The sequence below is a fragment of the Hylobates moloch genome, unplaced genomic scaffold (assembly GCF_009828535.3).
Source record: "Hylobates moloch isolate HMO894 unplaced genomic scaffold, HMol_V3 SCAFFOLD_11, whole genome shotgun sequence".
NCBI lineage: Eukaryota > Metazoa > Chordata > Mammalia > Primates > Hylobatidae > Hylobates > Hylobates moloch.
In genome coordinates this window covers 44,792,265-44,811,130 of record NW_026652286.1, presented here as the reverse complement: position 1 = coordinate 44,811,130, position 18,866 = coordinate 44,792,265, and the positions used below count along the sequence as shown (strand labels likewise).

The following is an 18,866-nucleotide window of genomic DNA, read 5'->3' as shown; positions in this document are numbered from 1 at the left end:
TGGGCCAAGCCCCATCCCACAGATGGGCCAACCGAGGCCTGGAAAGCAGGAGTGACTCACCCTGCCTCTCTCAGCTGGAACCCAGGCTTCTGCATGCCCCTGCCTGTTCCAGGGAGCTGGGCTGCTGCCAGGCCCTTCTAGGAGAGTGGTCTCCCTCAGGGACCCCTCTGCTAGGGAAGCCTGCACCTGGTTCCTGACTTGAGTTACTCCAGGTGGGAGACTGGGCCCTTCTCTCCCTGATTCCTGGTTCTCAGCCTGTGCTGGGTCTCCTTCCCCGCTTTCTGCACCCTGGCCCAGGACCCAGTTCCTTCCTGCCTGATGCCCTGCTCTTGCTCTTTCCCTTCCCTCCCTCCCTGGCTGCTCCCTCAGCCTCCTGCAGGGACTCAGGATTGTGGCTGGCAGATCCTGAAGGCAGGGCTCCCATACTCCTGCCTTGCACAGAACCAGGCTGCAGGTGGGCTAGGGGAGGAAGGGGCCTGGGGTCAAGGGAAGCCAACATAGGGGGCAGCTGCAGACACATCAGTCACTCACAGCCATCTCCCCTGCTCCTCCCAACCCCACAATTCTCCTCTCTTTGCCGTGCAGGGCAGGCTTGGGATTTGGGACCCTGGGAACAGACCTCCCCCAGGGGACCAGATGGGGCAGGGGCTGGTGAAGACTCTGGTTTAAGGGCCTCAATAGCTGCCCCCAACACATCTGATGTTGCTGTGGGTGCTGCATTTCCAGGGCTGGTAGGTCCCCCTGAAATGGGCTCTGGCAGTAGGCTGTGCCCTTCGCCTCCCTCTTCCTTGCCTTCTCCCTTCTGCTATCCTCCTGGAAATGTGGAGGAGTCCACCCTCCCCTTCTGCCTGGGACCTAGTCTCAGACTTAGTTCAGGCATGTATCTTGGCCCCTTACCAAGACCTAAGATGTCTGACCTTTCCCCTTTGACCCTGAACCCTTCTGCCTCACTTTGTCTTAATCATTTACATATAGTTCTGTCCATCCCCACACGATTATCTGCTTCTCACTTTCTGCCTCCCCTTCTCCCCTCTGACTCTGTCTGCACCTTGGCCATCTGACTGTCTTTCCCTCTGGGTTTCCATGTGTGTCTCCCACTTTGGGATTTGCTGCCCAGGGCCTCAGGACCTTGACCTGTGTCTGAGCCTGAGGAGCAGGGAAGGGGAAGGCAGCTGGCATGTCCCAGCTGGTTGTTCTCTGAGAGCAGGGACAGGTCTCCTATCCGTTTTTTTTTTTGTTTTTTTTTTTTGAGAAGCCTCACTCTGTCTCCCAGGCTGAAGTGCAGTAGCAAGATCTCAGCTCACTGCAGTCTCCACCTCCCAGGTTCAAGTGATTCTCCTGCCTCAGCCTCCTGAGTAGCTGGGACTGCTGGTGCATACCACCACACTCAGCTAATTTTTGTATTTGTAGTAGAGATGGGGTTTCACCATATTGGCCACGCTGGTCTTAAACTCCTGACCTCAAGTGATCCACATGCTTCAGCCTCTCAGGTCCTGTCCTCTTTGCATCCCCAGCATCCAACAGTTAGAGCAGGGATATTGGTGGAAGAGAGGAGGAAGGAAAGAATGAAGGAACAAATTGAGTGAAAGGTGAGAAGGGAATTCACGAGAGCCTGACTGTGACCTGGGAAAGGCTTCAGGCGGGCAGTGCACACAGGGGGAGAAGTGTAGTTTCCCCACCAAGCTGGCACTCCAGAAAGTCAGGGGAGGAGGGGTCTGAACTGAGGTCAGTACTCCCACCCTCTGTGTCAATAGGGTGGAGCTACCTCCTCCATCTGGCTTGGTTAATGAATAAACCCTGCCCAGCCCAGGCCTGGAATTGGTGGGTCTGGGGGCCAGGCTGATTGCAACAGACCACTCGTGGCCAGATGAGACTTGTCAGGTGGCCTTCCTTGTGGGTGGCAGAGACTTGGAAAAACTGGGGTGTTGTAGGCTTCTGAACAGGCATACACCCCGGGCAGCCAGGACCCTACCCTTCTTTTCTTTGAGACTGAACAGATGTTGGAGGTGCTAAAGGGCCCTTGGTAACCCTATGTCATACCCCTTCTGCCCCTGGGATGCAGGCAAGGATATTGGGGCTCAGAGAGGGGCAGGGACCTGCCTGGAGTCACACAGCTGTCTCAGCAGAGCTGGGTCTGGAACCCAGATCTACAGCATCTTGGCAGTCCTCCTGCCTTGCTTCTCCCTGCAGGGTGCCTCCCCAGCTTTGCTCCCCACAATGGAGAGAGGGTGGGGAGAGGAGGTGAGCAGAGCCCAGACCCAGGAAGGAGGCTGGGACCCTGATTATGGGCACCCCAAGGTGCCAGCTCCCCACTCCTGATCCTCTCAGCACAGCTAGTTGGAGCTCTGGGAGAGATGATCAGAGGCCTGTGAGCTTCCCATCCCCAAGATTCCAGGACTCCCAGGTTCCACGCAGATAATCCCATTTCTGATAATGAGAGCCCTGCTCTGAGCCAAGTATTTCTCCCCCTCATCTAATTTACCCTGAGGCTAGTCTGGGGCAGTGTAGTCTTGTCTCCATGTAACAAACAAAGAAACTGAGGCTGAGCGAGGTAATGTTATTTGCCTAAGGTCATGCCACAGCTGAGGCAAGAGTGGAACCCATGCCAGCCTGGCTCCAGAGCCCCTGCCCCTCTCCACATGGGCTGGCATCTTAGTCAACACTGTGGCCTTTAACCCCATCAATAACTCTTTGAAGGCCTGGAGGACACGGTGTTCTCATCATCCTATTCTTGTTTGATGGATGAGAAAGCCGAGGCCCACAAAGTGGCTTGCCAAGGTCACCCAGCAGGTCTGGAGCCAGAATCCCTGGGGATGACTGGGTCACTCCAGGAGGCTGGGACTCAACTGCAGGTGTTTGCTGAGCTTCTGCCCCCTTTCCCCCTCCCCTCTCCTGCCTCAGCCTGCTCTGGGCCTGTCCCCAGAGCTGGGAAAGCCAGCTGCCCCCTGGACATGCCCTGTGCTCCTGATCCCAGAGTGGGGGTGGGACTCCACCTAGCTGTCTACCTGATTCATTTCCTCCTCCTCATCTCCCTTCCCCTTACTTGGGTCCAGAGGTCCCTGGAAGCCACTGTGGCTCAAGGCCCAGTAGTTGGAGCCAGGACAAAGAGAAAGGGGCTGTTGGAGGCCACCTCCACCCCTTCCCTCCCTCCTGGCCTCCAGCCTGACCTGGCCCCAGGGCTGTACTGTGCTCTGAATACTGGAGAGGAGGCAGACGCCACCTCCTGAGAGTTCAGGCCCTGTCCCAGGGACAGATGCTGAATGTGGATCCTGGGTACAAGGCAGGGGGCAGCTTGGAGCCTGAACTCAGGTCTCTCAAAGCCCAGGTCAGCTTCCCCATGGCACCTGTATTGGTGTGAGAAACGGGAGACCAAGAGCTTCTGTCAGTCATTCAACCAGGGCCAGCTGGGGTCCAGTCCTGGCTGTTGCATGTGACCTTGGGCACATTCCTGCCCCTCTCTGGGCTGCTTGCCCATCTGTGCCATTGGGCCCTCTTGGCTCCAAGAGCCTCTGAACTCAGCACCTGGGCTGGGGCCCTGGGGGAGAGACGAGGAGCAGGCAGACAGCAGAGGACGTGGCCTGTGAGGCCCTGGCCTGGATGCTCACATGCTCTGTTCTCCTGAGGCCTGCCACGTGAGAGGCAGGGGAGACCTGCGTATCTCCTCAGAGGTCGTCAGATCCTGGTGGAGAGAGGACAGACAGTTCCAGGTGACCTCCCACCCACTGCACAGGCACCCTGGGGGCAGGAATGAGGCCTGATAAGAGCCTGGGCCCATGACAGGAGAGACCTGGCCCTGGAGCAGGTGTGGGAGGGGGTGTGGCTGAGAGCCTGAGGCTCTGCTGGCCACAGGAAGCTGGGCAGTGGGGACCTGTCTCCTCTGACTTCTTGTCTTGCTGCTCCTCCCCTTCCCCTTTGGGAAAAGCTCCGGCGGCCCCTCCTAGCCCTGTCTCACTGTCCACCTACCCCACACCACAGGCCACCTGGGTTCCAGACACCAAAGCCAGTGCTCAGCTTGCGACCCCTCAGCGCCTCACCCTCTCACCCTATGAAATGCCAGATGGCTCAGGGGTCTCCAAGGCCTTTCCCACTCTTACCAGTCTCTGGGACTCAAAAGGGTCATGGGGAAGGTCAGGGCCACGTATGGGACAGGTCTCCACATCCCAAGCAGATGTGGAAACTGAGGCTCAGGGCAGGAATTCACTTGTGCAGAGCCAAACAACCGGACATGGCTGAAGTTAGATCAGGACCTAGGTCCTTGACTCGCCAAGGCTGAGATCTTGCCACTCCCTTGGGCTGGGTTATTAACATGATTGGGCCCGTGGGTCTCCCTGTGCTGTGTCATTGTGGGAGGGTGCCTGAGAGGAGACCCAGCTGGGCAAGAGTCCAGTCCTCACTATGTGACTTTGGGGGTCATTTCACCTTTCTGGGTCAGTCTTCTTATCGGCGGTGGCAGGCACACGACTTCGCCTAGTTTTAGGGCCTTGGACTGGGTCAGTTCAGGCTCTAGCTTGGCTCTGCCTGCTGTGGGGCGCAGTTTCCCCATACAGGAAGTTGCTGGGCAGGTGGTCTGTAGAGGCTGTCCTAACCTTAGGCCAGGGTAGGGGAGGCTGCCCTGCTGGACACAGAGTGAGGATGGTGGCTAAGGTCTTGCCAGTCTGTGCCATCAGAGAGGTCCCTAGAAGGGGATCCTGAATCCAGGGTTAGGCCCTGAGCTGCCTGGTTCCAGCTCTGACTTGGCATGGGGGGAACTGGAAGAAGTAGTTCCAGAGCTGTCCTCAGGGAACAGGCTCCCAGAGAGCATGACCCCAGGTAGTCAGTGTCTAGATTTTGGGTTGGAGGAGCTCAGAGAAGGGAAAGATCAGAGGTGGCTGGAGGTGTTAGGGAAGTCTTCCTGGAGGAGGTGCCTGGGTTGGGTTGAGGATGTTGGGGAAAGAGCACCAGGATCCAGAGTCCTGGCTGTGTGACCCTGGGCAAGTTGTCTGTGCGGCCCTGGGCAAGTTGTCTGTGCCTGGGATTCAGCTTCCTTATCTGCCCTGCCTGTCTTCAGAGACTTCATTCATTCACACATTCAGCAAGCATCCATCGTTACCCTCTTTCTGCTTGGCCCTGTGCTGGAGGTGGGGGATGGAGAGGGCAATCAGATCCAAGCCCTGCCCTCAGAGCCTCCAGCTGGGTGCTGAGACACACACTTGTCACAGGAGCTCTGGAAATCCAGAGAGGGCATCTGAATTAGCCTTGGGGGTCAGGGAAGGAACTCCACAGAGGAGGAATGTTCAGGTGATCCTTTTGGAATTGGGTAGGGAATGAAGATTACAAGTTTGATCGCGTTGGGAGCATTCCATACAGAGCAGCAGCTGTGCAAAGGCCCAGAGGTGGATCACACGGTAGTGCATTTGGAGAATGGGAGGTGGTTCAGTGCGGGCTCAGAACTCAGGGGGCTGGAGGTGATTAGAGAGCTAGACCGAGGCCCCATGCCTTGAGTCTTAGAGGCTCTGGGGTGCCAGGGGAGGGTTTTAGACAGGGAGGCTGGTAAGAGGGTGCTGCTGCTGTATTTGTCTGGGCAGAGGTGCCAAGGCCCACCTTAAAGCCAGGTTTTGGGGAATGGAGCAAGGGATGGAATCCAGAGAGCCTTAGGAGTGATCATGGACGGGATGTGATGGTTATAGCATAACTCTTTGCGATGCATGCACTGTGAAGTGTAGTGCAGGCTGGGATGCAGGACGGCATGGATGTACAGCCCCCTCAGTGCCTGCGCTAAGCAGGCCGAGGAACCCTTATGAGCCGGAGTGGAGTGGAGGGTGCCTCCAGGCTGTGTCCCTGCTGGGACTAGAGGAGCCCTCAGCCCCCAGGCTGGCTCTGTGCCCTCCGTACCCAGCTCCCCAGGCTCCCGCTTTTAAACTTTAACGAGCCCCAGCTCAGTTTCCAGCCGAGAGTCTTTAAAGTTTCAGGAGATGAGAGAAAGGGAGTCCTGGAGACAGATGGGTTTTCTTTCTTCCCGTGCATCTCCATGCCTGGCTGGGCCACCTGGAGCCAGGGCTGTGGATGCCATGACCCCAGAGGCCTGTGCTCTGTGGGGCTCCGGGGCCTCTGCGGGGCTGTTCCAGCTTGTTCCCGAGGAGCAGGAGACCTGGCCTGGGTGCCTGGTTGCCACCGACGATAGATGGGGATAGAAACCTTATTTCAGCCCTGATCCCTCACCTTTGCCCCTGACTGGGCACATGGTGGTACTCTGGCAACAGGTCGGGGAAAGCAGCTCAGACTACGTGTCAGGCTTGAGACAGCCCCACCCCTCCTGGTGCCTCCCTTCATCCCCTCTGGCATGCTTGGACTGGCCTTGATGCCCTGGGGCCCCTGGAGACTCAAAAGTATGGGCAGCAGAGGGTCCCATGCCAATCACAGCAGATTCCTGTCACCTGTCATTAAAGAGAGCCTGGGGCAGGTGGCACAGGGCAGCTGGAGCTGTTCTCTGGGGCTTTAGCATAACCATTGCCTTCCTGCCCCTCAGCCTGGGCTCCCTGAAGGCAGGTACTTGCCACCTCTGATGCTTCTCTGGAATCCTATGTCCTGGGGCCAGTGAGAAATGTCTGCACATATATACTGCCTCCTGCTGCCCAATGGGAAGTAGGGGGTGACTGCCACCTCTGCTCTCCCCTTTGGTGCCTGAGCCATTTACTCATCCTTGGGTTTTGTGTTACCACCTCCATCTGCCCCCAGCTTCCTGAGATCCTCTCCACCATCTCCTGCCCCTGCCTGCCATCTTTGGACCCTGCCATAGTGGCTGGGGCCTGGTACTTTGCCAGGGAGGTGATGAGTCTTGAGGTAGAGGCCTGATAGCCAGAAGGATGGAGTTCCCTTGTGTATCTCCACTTGCATGCATGCATGCATTCATTCATTGCTTCAGTATGTTTATTGAGGACATACTATGTTCCAAGGATTGTGTCGTATCTAGGAATTTAGGGGCAAACCACACAGATCAGACCCTGCTGTCATGGGTTTTACATCCTGAAGCAAAATAGAAGCAAACAACTAAATAAGACACCAGATGATGGTTGTGCATAAGGACAAGATAATGTGATAGGGATTGAGGATTCTGTTGGGGCTTTCATGTGTGGAGCTGAATTGTGGGTGACTGTGTTTATGATGTGGCCCTTAGTCTGGCAGACACTGAGCTCCTCGGGGGCAGGTGCTGGGTTTCCCATCTCCCCCTTCCTACCCACGTGACAGCCCCGGGACAGGGGCCTGACAGGGTCAGTCAATCTGTGTTGAAGGTATGTGTGCCTGTGCCTGTGAGTGTGAGACTCTGTGTGTGTTTCTGTGTCTGGCGTTACTCTGTGTGTGTGAGTCACACCCCCTCACTGCAGAAGCAGAGTTGTCTGTGATCCAATTATGTCTCCTCAGCTGTCTCCTGGCAGCTCCCGCCCCTGGCTCAGCTCTGACTGTGCCATGGTTTCCCCTTCTGAAGCCCCCTGTCCTGCCTCCAGGGGCCCCAGGGCATCAAGGCCAGTCCAAGCATGCCAGAGGGGATAGAGGGAGGCACCAAGAGGGGTACAGCCGCCTCAAGCCTGTCTCTAGGTCTCAAGGTCTTCCCTTTGGGGCGTGTTTTCTCTTTTTTTTTTTTTTTTTTTTTTTTTTGAGACAGAGTCTTGCTCTGTCGCCCAGGCTGGAGTGCAGTGGTGCTATCATGGCTCACTGCAAGCTCCGCCTCCCGGGTTCACGCCATTTTCCTGCCTCAGCCTCCGGAGTAGCTGGGACTACAGGCGCCTGCCACCGCGCCTGGCTAATTTTTTGTATTTTTAGTAGAGATGGGGTTTCACCGTGGTCTCGATCCCCTGACCTCGTGATCCACCCTCCTCGGCCTCCCAAAGTGCTGGGATTACAGGCGTGAGCCACCGCGTCCGGCCTTGGGGCGTGTTTTCTATCCATCTCTGTTCCCCTGTCCCTTAATGGTTACTGGCAGTGTCCTTAATGTCTCTACTGGTCACTTTGTTCCTGTGTCTTAAGGTTATTCTGTCCTTAATATTTCTACTGGTCATTTTCCTGTCCCAGTTGTTTATTCATTCAACAAACCTCTTCTCATGCCTCCCACCCATCCTGCCAGCCACCTGGAGATATCAGACCTGGGTCCTACTCTTAAGAGACTCAAGGCCTCATGGGGAGACACATGGAGACAGTGACAGCCTTTTGTGAGCAGTGTGGGGACAGAGACATATACTCAGGCTGAGTGAGGCCAGTGACTGGCAGCATGGTTGGGGGACGGTACAGGCGCTTCTCCAGGAGCTGGTGTTTGGATGGGGCCTCGGGGGCCCAGCAGGATAAGTCAGCAAGCTGAGAAAGTCTTGGTGAGTTGGTCAGGGAGGTAGGCTCCCCTGTGGCAGGGGTTCAGGGATAACAGTGAGGAAGAGAAGAGGCAGAACCAGGGTGGGGAGGACATTTTGGAGTTTAGATTTTATCCTGATGGCAGAGAAAGAGAGAGAGAAAGAGATAGACAGACAGACAGGCAGCAGAAGCTTTCAGGCTGGGAAGGGCCATTACCAGCTCTGGGTTTTAAAAAGCTCCCTGGCCACAGAGGACAGATTGGCCTGGAAGTCAGGAGGCCAGAGAAGAGGATGTGGCTACAGGGGTCCAAGTAAGGATGGTGAGGCCTGTCTGGGCAGTGAAGAGGGGCTGCTGGGAAGGTCGTGGCCGAGTGAAATCCAACGGGCAGAGTTGGCTAGAGGTTGGGAGTAAGAGCATAAGGGACAAGTCCAGAACCATGCCCACTATGACAGCGCTGGGCACAGGGAGAACCATGCCCACTATGACAGCACTGGGCACAGGGAGAACCATGCCCACTATGACAGCGCTGGGCACAGGGAGAACCGTGCCCCCTATGGCAGTGCTGGGCACAGGGAGAACCGTGCCCACTATGGCAGCGCTGGGCACAGGAAGAGCCATGCCCACTATGGCAGTGCTGGGCACAGGGAGAGCCATGCCCACTATGGCAGTGCTGGGCACAGGGAGAACCGTGCCCCCTATGGCAGTGCTGGGCACAGGGAGAGCCATGCCCACTATGGCAGTGCTGGGCACAGGGAGAGCCATGCCCACTATGGCAGTGCCAGGCACAGGGAGAACCATGCCCACTATGGCAGCACTGGGCACAGGGAGAGCCATGCCCACTGTGGCTATGGCAGCACCAGGCACAGGGAGAACCATGCCCACTATGGTAGTGCCAGGCACAGGGAGAACCATGCCCACTATGGTAGTGCCAGGCACAGGGAGAACCGTGCCCACTATGGCAGTGCAGGACACAGGGAGAGCCATGCCCACTATGGCAGTGCTGGGCACAGGGAAAGCCATGCCCACTATGGCAGTGCCAGGCACAGGGAGAACTGTGCCCACTATGGCAGCACCGGGCACAGGGAGAACCATGCCCACTATGGCTATGGCAGCACTGGGTACAGGGAGAACCATGCCCACTATGGCAGTGCCAGGCACAGGAAGAACCATGCCCCCTATGGCAGCACCGGGCACAGGGAGAACCATGCCCACTATGGCAGTGCCAGGCACAGGGAGAACCGTGACTGCTATGGCAGCGCTAAGCATGGGGAGCAGGAGACATCTGTAGGCTGCCCGGGGTGCGGTGCTCTGGAGGCTGTTGGGGATGAAGCCTGGAACTTTACTGGAGAGCTCTGGGGGCATCAGTCCACTGGTGATCCCGGAAGCCCTGGGAGGCTTTTTCCCTCTTTGTCTTTGCCTGTCTTGATGTCTGGAAGTCAGCCCTGGCCTCTGTGTTGTCTCACTGGCATCCCCTACCCCTTCCGTTTTCTTCTAGGCCCTCCACTCTCTGCCTCCCTTTCTCAGCTCTCCCTTCTCTGCCTGGCTCCCCCTCGCCCCCCAGGATGGAAGTGGAGAGGTACAGGGCAGGAGGCCAGCCTCTGCAACGTTCATCACTGCTGCAGAGCTGGGCCTGCTGCTCTGGAGCCTGGAGGTGGAGGTGGGGGTGGAGGTCCAGGGAGGCTGCTGGGGACCAGGGAGGGAAGGAGGAGAGGCAGAGCAGGGATGAGTCACTCAGCCCTGGATGGAGAGCAGCGGAGAAGGCCTAGCTCAGTCTGCTCAGGGAGCTCTGTCTGGATGAGACATGGTAACATCTCTACTCTCCACTACAGTCTCGGGGGTTCCACTTTTGGGAAGAAGAAGAGTTGGAGGTAGCTGCTGCCAGATCCCCTTCGCTTCACAGGAGAGGGCCATAGGGATTGTCTGGTCATTTTGCAGGTGGGAATACTGAGTCCAAAGATGGGGCAAGCAGAGCCTGCATTGGGCCCACACCACTGTGCTCTGTGTCCTTCCAACCCCCATGCCAGCTCTAGGCAAGCCAGCCCCAACATCCCCCCAACTCCACACACACCCTCAAAAGCCCCAGCTCCCAGCATGGACTTGTCAGGGATTGTCCTCCTCTGGCCAGGTGCTGGCCCACCTGATTCCTTGGGTCCTAAACAGAACAGAGCCTAGTTCTCAGGGAACAGTCTCAGGGATGGACTTTGGATCACGCTGGGGGTTCCAACCTGGTTCCTCCACTTCACTTTTCTGAGCCACTGTTTACCAATGGGTGTAATTGTCCCTCCTCCCAGGTAGTTGAGAGGATGGAATTCAGTGAATTTATTATACCAGCCTCCTAGCACAGAGCCTGGCACAGAGCCACACACCATCCACATTTGCTGAGAACGGATGAATGAATGAACAGGTCCCTAAAGGACAGCTCCATTTCCCACTTTTGTCTTTGTTCACCCGGGTTACCTGGTGGCACTGCATTGATTCCTCTCCTTCCCCCAACCAGTCCAGGCCGTTTCTAGTTCTCAGGCCATCACCTCTGCGGGGAGCCCCTTCCCCCTCCCTTTCATCTGGGTGCCGTCTCCTCTCCTGGTCATCTTTTAGGGTCCAGCTTAGATGCCCCTCCCTCTACCTGCATTTCTGGCTTCCCTTTGTCCCTTCCTTGAACCTAAAGAGTTGTCATTGTCTGTGCCTGCAAACCCTGCCAGACAACACAGAGTGTTCCCAGGTTAACTCAGCATCAGATGTGCAGTCTCAGGCCCCAACTCAGCTGAGTCCCAGCTTTCAGGTCCGGGGAGTAAGGACTTGAGGTTCTGGGCAATGCTTTTAATTAGGAAGAAAAAAAGTAAGGCTGGGCGTGGTGGCTCACGCCAGTAATCACAAGGAGGCTGAGGTGGGTGGATCACTTGAGGCCAGGAGTTCGAGACCATTCTGGCCAACATGGCGAAACCCCATCTCTACTAAAAATACAAAAATTAGCCGGGCGCGGTGGCGCACACCTGTAATCCCAGCTACTTAGGTGACTGAGGTACGAGAATCCTTGAGCCTGGGAGGCAGAGGTTGCAGTGAGCCGAGATAGTGTCACTGCACTCCAGCCTGGGCGACAGAGCCAAACTCTGTCTCAAAAAAAATAATTCTTTTAAAAAGGTGATTTTTATCTCTTGTATAAACGTTATGGTAGCACTAGTAACGAGAATCCAAAAAAGAAAAATAAAGATAAATCACCCGGAGCCTCAGTTCCCTGAATAGAACTTTTTCTTGGTTCCTTCTAGCTCTCATTCAAAGGTGTAGAGTTTGTTCATAGTTTAAACCATGTCACAGGTACTAGTTTGTATCCTGTTTTCTTTATTTAATCTTGCTCTGTAGAAGTTTCTCATATTGCTACAGACTTACTAATGCAGGAATATTTCTGGCAGCTGTTCCCTGTAGGCCTGTCTGGGTTCTGAAGGTGCAGAGCTAGCTCAGTGGCCACCCCTGCTCTGGGGAACCCTCCACCCTCTGTGGTGTGCAGTCATCATTAGGGTGATGTGTCACTCTTACCCGAACTGGGGCTACTGGTGGTGGTGTTCAGGTGGTTCTCCAGTATAATTTGCTAATTGCAAATTCAATAGTGTACTCATGAATATTGTAACATAATTTTTTTTCTTATTTTATATTTTTTTCTGAGTACAAATTTGTAGTCCTCGGATTCTGGGAACTGAATTGAAAAATACATTTTTGGTGGGGTGCAGTGGCTCACACCTGCAATCCCAGCACTTTGAGAGGCTGAGGTGGGAGGATCGCTTAAGCCCAGGAATTTGAGACCAGCCTGGGCAACATGACAAAACCCCATCTCTACAAAAAATACAAAAATTAGCCAGGCATGGTGGTGCACACCTGTAGTCCCAGCTACTGGGACAGTGAACTGTGATCACTGCAGTGAAGCAAGCAGGCAAGCAAGGAAGGAAGGGAAAGAAAGAAAGAGAAATTTCTTTTTAAATCATTTTTATGATTTAAAAAGTATTTGCCAAATTATTTTCTAGAATAATGGAACCAATTTTTGCTGCCACTAGCTGTGCAACAGTTTTACCGTATCTTCATAAGCAGTGAGTACCTCATAAGCAGTGAGTATTTTATATATTTTTGGTAATTTACTGAGTATAAATTGGTACCTCAGTACAATTTTACTTTACTTTTCTTTGACTGTCAGGACTGTTAAAGATCTTAAAGCAAGTCCCAGAATCTCCCCTGAACCTGTCTCTTGGTATTTGTGACACCTCATGCCTCCACCTCCCAGCCCTTTACCCCTTTTTAAGAGGCTGATGGTGGAAGTAGTAATAGTAGTTGTCCTCATGTTATAGAGATCTACAACAGTTCAGGGATTTTCATGGCTGCACCTCCTTCTGAATTATACAGATACACTGAGGGCCACGGACCAGGGCTCCAGCATTCTAAAAGTCAGAGAAACCCACACGGGCTCAACCTGTTTGTTGGCTTACCTGCCCATCCCTCCATTCAGGAACAGCTCCTTACTGAGCGCCTGCTGTAGGCCAGGCCCCCTGCAAGCCATGGAGGACGCCAAGATGAGCAAGGGGCCACAGCATTGCAGGCAAATGAATGTATGACAATGCATGCTGAGGAGGGAGCTGCTGGGGGTCTAGGAGACGAGGAAGGGTGGCCTCCAGCCCGTTCTGGAGAGTTTAGGGATAGGGCAGGCTGCCTAGACAGGGGGCAGCTGGTCTGAAGTTTGAAGACATATTGAAGACATAATAGGAAGGGAGCCAGGGAGAGGAAGTCCTGGGAAAGCATTCTGGGTAGTGCTGGAGGAGGAGGTGCCTCAGCACCCCTCATGACAGCACTGAGCAGACCTCTCTCCTTCCCCTCTTCCCCTGAACCCTCAGGTCTGTGCCCTGGAGCAGCTGTTAGTATTTTTTTGGGGGGGCAAGGGGAGTGTAAAGTGAAGGGTCTTGGTGGTCTTCATTTTGGGGGCCCCAGAAACCCAGAGGCAAGGGGCAGATGCTCCATCAGCTTGGCCCGATGCTTGCCTTGTGGGGGCCTCAGGGAAGGGCAGAGTGGAGGGCCCTGAAGCCAGCAGCTGGTGAGTGGGTCATGGGAGGAGAAGCAGGAGCAGAAAGGGCAGAGGGGCACTGGCGCTGGGGCTCGGACCTGCTGTGTGCTGCCGGCCAGGCTTTGCATCTCTCAGAGCCTCCTCTCCTGGTCCAGCATGGTGAGGGCGGGGCCTGGCTGTGGGCTGTGAGGGTAGAGGGGGCATCTGTGTGGGGTGTGAGAGAGCCGCCCACCCCCTCCCTGTGCACTCACACTGTGGAGGGATCTTGGCATTTTTGTTATTTTAAACTTTGTTCCTTGTTGTCCTTGTATGTCCTGTCCTTTGGGGATTAGTGGGAGGTGTTCCCCCAGGGCAGGGCTTGAGAAATCAGGGAAAGTTGCTGGGGCCTGGGGCTGGAGGAGGGGCAGCTACTGCCAAGGGCTTTAGGGACCAGTCTCATCTAATCCTTACAGGACCACTCTGAGGAGAGGATTATCTCTTGTTGACAGATGAGATGCTGGGGCTCAGAGTTCTTTGCCCAAGCCAAAGCCACACACCTGGGACATGGCAGGGCAGAGGTCTGTCTGACACAGATGGACCAGCACTGCTGTATGAACTCTGGGCCTGCAGGCGACAGGTGCTTCAGGTTTGGAGCCCCAGCACTGGGTTCTGGAAAATCTGGAACTTGGGTCAGGAGCTTTGTTTGGAGGAAGAATCTGTGAGTTCTGCCTCCCTGGTCAGCAAAGCGCTGCATTATAACCATCAACTAAGGCAGCCTCCAGTTGCCAGGGTGTTTTGTTTTAGCTGGGCCAGTCCTGCCCCTTGGTGAAGGTAGCAGAAAGTCCTGACACTGTAGGATCAGTCACACCTGGACTCTGGTTCTCTGCTTCATTACTGTTAGCTGTGTGGATTGTACCTCCCTGGGCCTCAGTTTCAGCATCTGTAAAATGGGGGTAATGCTTCCCTCTGGGGTGTTGGAAGGGTCAGAGGCAATATCTGCAAAGGATGCAGCTCTGTGCCCTTGACAGCTGGCAGAGGTGGTCTGAGCTAAATTTCAGCCCCCGTGGGGTCCATGGTCCAGGTGCCCCTGTCTCCTTTGCGGGGTGCTGAATGGTCAGTGATTTCGAGCAATGGTAATGGTTATTGAGGTTGGGGCTGTTGTTCAGGGCTGTGATTGATTTGACACTTTGTGCCCCACCCCATCAGGAACTCTTCCTTTCATTTGAATATAGTTCTGTTGGGAAAGGGTGATTTGCTTAACAGTTACTCCTGTCACAAAACTATCTGCTGAAATGCAGTGTATGGAGAAGTTAGCACAGCCTGTGGGATATTTCAGAGCCCAACTGAAGCCAGGTTTCCCCAGTGGTCACCTGAAGGGTTCTGAGTGAAGAGATCATTTCCTGGGTCCCTAGGACTTTGGGATAATCTGTGTGCCCCACATATCCCATGGGCAGGGATATTGGCATCCTGCTGTGTAAGGTCTTGGAGGGAGGATTAGCTTTAGATCCACCTGTCTGTGTGTCTGTTTGCTTGTGACTGCCTGGGCCTTTGGCTCTCAAGGCCAGGACACAGCCCCATGGAGGGGACCTGACTTCCTTTCCCGTCTCAGGTCTACCATCTCCCTGGGTCTTGGGAGAGACTGCTGCCCCTCCCTGGAGTGGAGAGTCCACCTTCTCTAATGCTCAGCACTGGCAAGACATCCCAGAGAACACAGGCAGGGGGCAGGAGAGAGGTGAGGGGTAGAGTGAGACACAGCTTGGGCACTGGACCCTGCACTGTACTTGTTTGTTTAACCCTCCAGGCCTTTGCACTGCTCGTCCCCTTGCTGAAATGCCCTTTCCTGCCCCTCAGTGGCTCAGGGCCTTATCCTTTTGGGCTCAGGCGCACTCTACCATGCAGTTCATGTGCATTCGCCTCTCCTATCCCTGCTCGTGCTATCTTGAGGTGTCCCTGTCCCTTACTACTCTACTTGGCGGGACCTCTTTGGGGCAGGGCTCAGGTCCGGTTCACCTCCGGTCTCCCACCCCCCAGTTGCACACAGGTCTGGCACACAGCAGGCTTCAGAGAATGGTGAAAGGATGAATGGAAGGGCAGGGCAAGGTGAGGCACGGGAGGCACCCAGGGTACACAGTATCTGCAAATGCAGCCTAGTCCTGGCCACGTGGAAGGGGGCATGGCTACTCACGGGAACCCGCTGGAGTAATAATAGCTACTGTTTTTTTTTTAAAGACTAGTCAAATGCAGTAGTGAGAAGGGGGAAAATAGTAGAACAAGGAGTTTGATCTATAACTTACTGTGAATAATCAATTGAGATCACTCACTACATTGGGACCAGCCAATAGGTACTCTTTTTTTCTTTTTTGAGATAGTCTCACTCTGTCACCCAGGCTGGAGTGCAGTCAGTGGTGCGATCTCAGCTCACTGCAACCTCCTCCTTCTGGGTTTAAGTGATTCTCGTGTCTCAGTCTTCTGAGTAGCTGGGATTACAGGCGTGCGCCACTGCACCTGGCTAATTTTTTTTTTTTTTTTTTGTATTTTTAGTAGAGACAGGTTTTCACCATGTTGGTCAGGCTGGTCTTGAACTCCTGCCCAAATGATCCACCCACCTCAGCCTCCCAAACTGCTGGGATTACAGGTGAGAGCCACTGTACTCGACCTATTTTTGAGTATTTACTATGCGCTAGGCATATTACATGCGTTATCTCATTTAATCACAACATCCCCATGAGATAGCTGCTATTATTATTTCCATTTTTCACATGAGGAAATGAAGACTCCTAAGTGTTAACTCTTGTGCCCAGGAGACAGAGCTGGGATCGAGCCTGGGATTGCCAGCCTCAAAGCCTGTGTGGGTCTTTCCTGCGCCTTGCTTGTTCAGTCCCTTCTGATCGTGGCTTCATGGGAATTGGGGAGCTGTGGAGTGCAGTGCTGATCCCAGGGGTTCTCGGCAATCCCGGTTTTTCACCTTGAGAACTTGAGGGGGTTTGGAGAGTAGAGTGCCTGGGACACAGCCTGTAGTTTCTCTGGCGTCACTTGCTCCCCTTGGCCTCAGATTTCTTTTTCTTTTTTTTTGGGGGGGGGGACAGAGTTTTGCTGTTGTTGCCCAGGCTGGAGTGCAATGGCACAATCTTGGTTCACCACAACCTCCGCCTCCTGGGTTCAAGCGATCCTCCTGCCTCAGCCTCCTAAGTAGCCGGGATTACAGGCATGTGCCACCACCCCAGCTAATTTTGTATTTTTAGTAGAGATGGAGTTTCTTCCTGTTAGTCAGGCTGGTCTTGAACTCCCAACCTCAGGTGATCTGCCCGCCTCGGCCTCCCAAAGTACTGGGATTACAGGAGTGAGCCACCGCACCTGGCTGGCCTGTTTTCTCAGATGTAATACCACTGCATGTCGGGGTCCCTGCTATCACCAGACTTTAAATGCACTCAAGCCCAGCATGGCTCCTTGGTGGAGCAACCCCCCTTGGGTTCCTGTTTCCAGGGGGAGTTTCTCCGGGGGCAGCCAAGATGGCCTACTAGGCAACACCTGACGCCAGCACCTGGTGTGGACACTCACTCACCCAGGGCCTAATAGCTGGGGGTTCCTGGTACGGGCCTGCCCACCTGGTGCTCTCCAGAGACTCAGCCCTACGCCACCACCTGTCCCTCCCCAAGCCTCTTAGAATTACACCTGTGGGGCGTGGCCACGGCCGCCAGCAGGAACAAAGATGAATGTAATTTCTTCTGCTTAGCGCAGCAGTGCTGCCTGCCAGGGGCTGTGGAGAGGGCATGAGCCAGGCCAGGCTGGGGACGCCTGTGGACACTTACCTGATCCTCACGACCTGGCCTGCCTCAGTTTCTTCACCTGCGCTGACACAGCAAAGATTCTTACCCTCTGGGCGGGGGCCTTCCTCCACAAGAGTCTGCCACTAGCCTGGGAATCCTTTGAAGTTTCTCTTTATAAGATAAAGTGCTACTCAGAGTTTACACTGAGCAACTGGTCTGTCTCGTGGCTCTGCATGCTCTGGCCACTGTCCTCTGTCCCAGAGGTGGGTCTTTGGCCTCTGGAGCCACAACAGCCCTGCTCTGGGAGCCTCTGGAAGGAGGATGGGGCAGCATGGGCCCCTTCCCAGTGTGCATTCAGCTGCTTTGCAGCCGGGCCCTGGGAGCACCGAGCCTGGCTGGGGAAGAGGCAGTCCCAGGTTGGATTCTAACCCAGGAAGCAGGGTTTTGTTGTCACTGCCCCTCCATACACTCATGGTCCAGGATAACATGTTTGAAGATTTGCAAAGCCAACTAGCATCCAAATTTGGATTTAGAGAAATTCTGGTTTCCTCAGAAGCCACGCTTGAGTGCTCTTTGATGGTTAAGAGGACAGGAAGATCCGATTTTGAGTCCCTGCTCTGCTGCTTTCAGGCTCTGTGATCTGGGCAAGTTGCTGAATCCCCCAAGCTTCAGTTTTCTGTTTTGCAGTGCAGGAATGATAACAGTGACCACCAGCTGGTTTGGGGTGAAGAATGAGCGCGTGTTGAATGTTTGGGGCAGTGCCTGGACCTCCCTGTGGCCACTCAGGAGGCTGTTTGGATGCTAATGATGATGCCGGATCCAGCCTCTGTCTTCTTCAACCCCCTTTCTCACCATTGCGTTCCTCCCTTCACTTTGTTCCTTCATTCATTCACTCAGTCACATCTCATTAGTCTCCTCAGTCTAATGTAGTTCTCTCTGTGACTCTCATGATCCTGACACTTATAGGCCAATTATTTTGTAAAATGAGACAAGCCCTCATTCTGGGTTTGTCTGAGGTTCCCTTGTGATTCTATTTATGTCTCTGTGGCAGAGGTAGCACAGAAGCGATACCTGTATTCCTCTCACTGCGTCCTACCAGGCAACACCTGACAGCAACTTGTCCTGTGATTAATGATATTCCCTTTGATCACTTGATTAAGGTGCTATTTGCCAGGCTTCTCTACTATGAAGTGACTCATTTTCCCTTTGTAATTAGTAAGTATTTTAATGGGAAGGTACTTTAAAACTATGTAAATTCCCCATTCCTCATCAAACATTCCATTTATTTGTTTATTCATACCTGTATAGACTTTGGTTTCCTATTTTATTCAATGGAATGTCTATGGTTATGGTCATTATTGAGTTTAATATGCAGCTTATCTCAGATTGAGCCTGTGGTAGGGTGACCAACTGTCCTAGCTTGCCTGGGACTGAGGGATTTCCCAGGATGTGAGACTTGCAGTGGTAGAACTGGGGAAGTCCTGGGTAAACCTTGAAGAGTTGGCCACTCTGCGAGGGGGAGAGCCCTTCAAGCTGGTTCCGGTGTCCAAAATCTCTATCATTCTTTGAGTATTTGCTTACTTCCTGGCACAAGAAGATTTTCCATGCTCATCTTATACTTTCTCTGACCCAGCCCTGGAATCACCCATTTTTCCAAGAAGACCTAGAACCAGGGACCTTTTGAGTAGTAGGCTATACCACACCATGGAGACTGAGCCAGATGGAAAGATGGAACTCATTCACTGCCCACAGGCCACACTCTCACC

The 18,866-nt window shown here is 54.2% G+C and overlaps 1 protein-coding gene across 2 annotated transcripts in view; it reads left to right on the top strand.

Moving 5' to 3' along the window:
- Positions 1–18,866, top strand: part of STARD10 (StAR related lipid transfer domain containing 10) — a 39,540-nt gene that overhangs the window by 12,777 nt on the left and 7,897 nt on the right. The gene's annotated exons all lie outside the window — the stretch shown is intronic.